We start from the raw sequence: 6,000 nt of genomic DNA, 5'->3' as shown, positions 1-6,000 counted from the left end.
TATTGTGCCACACTAACTGGACTTGCTTTGGGATCTGTCTGCATTGCAAGAAGCCTTTTGCCCTTTCTCACCCTTCATGCAGATGTATTTGAAGATATTTGTCAAAACCCTTAAAGTTCAGTTTTCTATTTATATCTTTCAATTTCTACTAGGGTATAAACTAGTAAATGGATGTGATCTATTCTTGTTTATAAACTTAAGGTGGAATAAGCACAAAGTGATATCACAACATACAGGTCTTGAAAATGACAATTATTTCTTCATGGCTGGAGAGCCACAATAAATTCATAACTTCCTTTCTGTAGACCAGTGCAAATCCAACAGAATTAACATAATACAGTGGGATCACTGTTATGCTGACTTTAAATGGCTAGTTGAGTCTGAGCAGCTGATTAGTGCAGAGGTAAGTTGCCACTATAGTTACCAAAGTATAGCTATGTGCAAACCGCGTATGTCTCCTGCAACCCTGATTAGTGTTGGCCAATCAACCATTAAAACATTTGCGACCATGGAGGGTTTGTGATTTGAACAAAGATTATGGGCACAAGAAATAGAAGTTCTGTCTTTCTGTGCTTAAACCACGACGCTTTCAGAGAGTGGGGAGCTCACACTTTGTAGGGAACTTTTGTACGTATTGGAACAGGCTTCCCGGGGAAATGGTTGAATCACCGTCCCTAGAAGCGTTCACAAACTGTATAGATGAGGCCCTTAGTGACATGGTTTAGTGGTGGACTTGGCAGTCTGGGGTAATGGTTGGACCTCATGATCTTAAAGGTCTTTTCCAACCTAGTTGATTCTATGACTTTATGAACAAAGATAATGCTTGCAACCATAGTTACTGAAGTATCACAAATAATGTTACCTGTAGTATTTGTTCACTTTGAGGGCAAGTTCATGAGAACCATTCCAAGAACCACAGAAAAGATGCATGATACCAGGATGTTGAGAAAGTCTTGTCTTTTCTGACTCAAGAAACTGTCTTTATGTCAGAGAGCTTGGCAAAAGAAAGTCTGACAGTACACTTTCAGCTGCAGGAGGGACATGGAGTGAGATGCAGTTTCAAAATCCTTGCAATACCAAGTGAGTGGGTAGTAAACCAGCAGATTACATTTAATCCAAATATTACACACAATGGATTAATTTACTTAAGAGCACTTAGGAAACAGGTCACTGAGCCACTGCAGATTATTCTCTGAAAACTGGCACAGAGTTTTAGAAGCAATAAAAAAAGTGAGTAGCTTCAGAAATTATTTATACACAGAAACTGAAACAAAAGACAGATTATGACCACGATAAAGTCATACATAGCATACTTGCATCTTGGACACTGTTTCAGTTCTAAAGGCTTTAGTGGTCATTTTTACTTCAACAATTTTTAGAAAAACTAGAAAAAGTATAGAGGGTAGTCTGAGGTACAAAAAAGGGTTTTGGATAGTATAAGATTCAGCTTGGGCAAGAAATTACTGCAGTGGGAGAAAACAGAGTTCTCTGTATTTTGATGGTTGTGAAGAGTATAAATAGGTAATGATTATTATGAGAGCTGAGAACACACACCACCACACACTTTGAAACAATACATTGTTAATTATGATTATAATTATCTCACCAGGATATTGTATAAACCAACAGAGAGAGAATGCCAAGGAATGCTGTGTTTCTTATGATCTTTCCCAAAGAAACCACTACCTGCTGCTCTTAAAAAAGCTTATTGTGATAGACAACCCCTTAGTCAGACCAAACATGACAGTTCTCATATCTGCTTGCACATTACTTAAATTGTAGCTAAGATTTTACTGCACACAGAATGATTTGGATACTGATCACAGTGGTTAATACCTTTATATGATTGTGGCACACTAGGCTCTACACCTATGCAAGGCTAATTGCAAGTGGTTTTATATGTTGTGGTTCTGTGGCTGTAGACATAATATTACGGTCCCAGCTAGGCTAAGCCCACGCAGTTAATCATCATAAGATGTCTTCTGTGCTCACATTCAGGTGTTACAGAATAATGGAGGATAATGCAATTCTTTAATGGTGGCATATATATGGGAGCTTAAAAGATACTCTTAAAGCTACTCTGTTTTAGCAACAGTGCCTTCCTTTTGAGTCATGTTGGAGCACAGACTGCATAGCCTGTATAGAGCTGGGATTTACTGAAAATAACACCCTGTTTTTAATGGTGATTTAGAGATTTGTGTAATGACATATGGGAAATCCATACTGTGAACATTCCTTAAAGAGTTATGAGGACTCTACAAGCAGTACTGGCAGCAACAAGTAGTGGTGTGTAGCTTTATTTAGACAGAATGCTCTCTTGTGATAGGATTGAACCATTTTAGGGATTTTTTTTTTTTATAATTTTACATAAACACTCTTAAACATCTTTGGAATAATGTTTTTGCTCAGGAAATCTCTTCTTACTTCTTACAAGTATGAATCAGTAAAACAGCTCACAAACTTCAGCAAGAAGACATCTGATTATTTGCCAGGTAAGATACCTAGAGCTTATGGTGATATTATTTTCAGTCCACTCTGTGTATTCTAACCAGAATTTCCCATTTACTCATATTTCTCCCCAGAGCTTGTTTATAGCCCAAATTTTTTTCATATTTGAGAAATGCTTCCTGAAATAAATAAACTGTGTCCTTTAACTGTCCCTTGCAGTTAATTATGTTAACTGGGACAGCTATTCTTTGGACATTTTATAAAACACTGAAACTCTCATCTGAACTAGGCCACTAACTAATTGCTATGCACAGGCAACAAGGCCACATTATTTCTGAGATCCTGTCATCACTGCCCTGTAAGTGAAAATCCACAGTAATGGTGAATTATCAGAAAATTTGCTGTTTAAACAGTCTCTGTTATTCCTTTCTTGGGTATGACAGAAAATAATACTAGATATTTTTCCAAATTAAGTTTCAGGAGAAATAACATTATAAAAGGACATAATGTTATTTGGAAAATATCAAAACTCAAAATGACCAGGTTAGTTCATCTTCAAAATATTGTCTTAGAAGCATGGCATCCTGTTGGATTTTTAGTATGGCAAATTACTGTTATATGTGTAGGAATAGAGCTTTGTTTATCTTTGTTAAATACTTTTTAGCTCCATGTTAAGAATTTAGCGTATGCATAGCCACTGCATAAAAGCTATAGTAAGCAGACCTCTGAGGGCCTCTATAGAACTGTATAGAAAAGCTCTTCGGACAACAGGGAGAACAGGTCTATCACTGAATAAATTTATGGGACATTGACTGCTACGACCTGATGTCAGACACCTGAATAATCACAAGATTAAGAATGACCTCAAAAGTAGATGGAGAGAAATGCTTTCCTTTATCCTCTACAGAAGTGTGAGCTGAAAAGAATCATCTCTGGGGACTACTCATGAGCCCTTACTCAAGTGCTCTCTTTTAAATGCTAAGCTTGGTAAAATGATAAGCAATATTATTTTCCCCTTATGTTTTGTGCTCATGCTGAAGCTGTCGAGGCCTGTTATGGATATTTACAAACCAGGCATCATAACACCCATTGATGCCTGTGATTCCTTGTAGCTGCTCTACAGACTCCTGTTAAAGCAGAGTGGTAGCAATTCATTATCTCAAAACCTTTTGCTTCATTCTTCTTCCCTGCTGATTTAACTGATTTTAACTTTTAATTGGTCTTGTCTAAATGATTTTTACATAAAAAACCTAAGCACAGCTGGGATTTCATGCACCAAATCTCCTGTGCTTTGGCAAGGGAACTGCATGTAATGGACCCCACACAGCTTCCTTTGCATAAGGGAGGGTTTCTGATGAACTAGGAATAGAGCTTGAGCTTCTGCCAACATTTTTGTCAGAAGGTTTGTTTTTAATGTTGCTAATGATTTGGAAAACAAAATGGAGTTTGTGCACAATCTTCAAAATGTTTATGGTAATTAGCACATGGAAAAGAAGAAGCCCTCAGGCTGCCCAAATCACCTGTCCTTCTACAGGAGAAGAGGTAGTTAAAAGAGGAAAATTTCTGAGCATGCTTTGTCAGTTGCTAAACCATTAAAATTTCTGTGCCAGACATAACCATGGAAGCAAACAATGGAAATTCACTCACTAATACTATTCCAAAATTATCCTAGAGGTGCTGAAGTTGTTTGGAATTATGTCTGTAATTGGCAGAGCTGAAAGAATTGACCCCATTTTTATAAACAAAGGAAAGAGTCTCGCACAGTTAACGATTCTTATTGCTGGAACATACATCTGATACAGTAATTTAAGTAAAAATGCTGTTTGGAGCCTTTTTCCTAAATCTTATTATTCCTAGCAAGACAGTGAACTCCCAGTATTAAGACAAAAATCATTCCATAAAGTCATAGTAATTTAATTTTGGCGCAGAATAATCTTCAGCTCAAAATTCACTGTTAGCGCAACTAAAGTGAAGCCAAGAAAATTTGTTCTGGGACACTTAACCAAACAGTCTAAAAAACTTTAATTCTACTAATCTGAAACATTCTTCTACATATTATCTCTAAAATATCTGAGATGGAGACATGTGTGCACATCTTAACCACTAAAGCGATACGTAGTGTTAAATGAAGGCATTTGCACTAGTGATGAAAGGATAGCACTGTCAAGATTTTGTATCTTTCACATAAGCCTGCTTGGGAATCTAGAAATATTTTACATTCCTCATCACCAGCCAATTCAGGAAATTAATTTAAAAGGATATTTCAAGGAAGATTTGCTTCAAGCATTTTGTGTAGTTTGAAGAGAAGGAATGTGATTTTCCATGCTTTTATGTAGGTCACTTAAGTCACTCCAGAGTGTCTGTATATTCAAAACAGAAGCATTCTAGAGCCCCTTTTCAAATCTATTACTGCTCACATTAGACCTGTTCTTGTGTGATGAGGTGACAACTAAAGCAGCAAATAGTTAGGCCTCTACAGGTTGGGTTGTTGGTTTGGTTTGGTTTGGTTGGGTTTTTTTTTGGTAGAAATAGGAAAATTTTTAGGGAAGTCTGTGCATTAATTAAACTCCTTAAATCATAAATTGGGCCAGAATAATTTTTGCAAGCATGTTGCATGGTAGCATATGTATTTTATTTGCCTTTTGATAGATTTACTACCATAAGAGGGACATGGTCTACAAGTCAGAACAATAAGACTGGGATGCAGAAGAATTAAACAATGGAAGTTGTTAATGGTACCATACATGCATGGATATTTTCTCACAGTGTTTCAACACATACAACAGCATAGGCTGGCCAGGCAAGATTTTTTTTCCTGCAATGGCAACTAATGCAGTGTTAACTAAGAAAAATTGCAACAGGAATTTTCCTGACTTATTATATTTATACATATTTTATGTATATGTTATACCAAAATAATTTTAGTATTTCTATGAATCTGGTGTCAGAATCCACATTTATGGAGTCATAAGGTATTTGCCACCATTGCTGAACAGTTTATTAGATTTAAGGCGTGTGGAATAAAACCATTGCAAGAAATTGGTAATGTGTAAGAGGTACGAAGACAGCGCTGGGTAAAACTCCCACTGGCCAAACAGATATATACGTCTGCGGAAAAAAAGACAGAAATAGAACAGTAAGATCACAAAGTTGGTGTGCCTTCATGAAGAGGAACAGCCTTTCGTGGCTGTGATAAAATTCCTCTAGAGACGCCTGCATGTTCAGGGAATTTGTCATTCTCAGCAGTATTCTACCCACAGAACCATGTAACAGACCAGGTTGGAAAGGATGTCTGAACATTATCCATCTCAACCTCCTGTTCAAAACAAGCCAAACTTCAAAGCCAGACTGTCAAGTTTTGAAAATTTCCAGTCATCAAACTCCTTGACCTCTCTAGACAGCCTGCTCCGGTGCTTACCACCCTTCTGGGGGAAAATGTTGTACTTAAGCCTGACCGGATTCTCTCCACAAGCATCTAGTTGCTACCACCTCTTGGCTGCATTCCTCATCTCTGACAAGAGCCTTGCTCTGCCTTCTCAATAACTATCTGCC

This window comes from Pezoporus occidentalis, unplaced genomic scaffold, assembly GCF_034315485.1.
Source record: "Pezoporus occidentalis ecotype Australia unplaced genomic scaffold, CSIRO_AGI_Poc_V1 ctg13, whole genome shotgun sequence".
Lineage (NCBI taxonomy): Eukaryota > Metazoa > Chordata > Aves > Psittaciformes > Psittacidae > Pezoporus > Pezoporus occidentalis.
Note: the sequence above shows the minus strand (reverse complement) of the source record.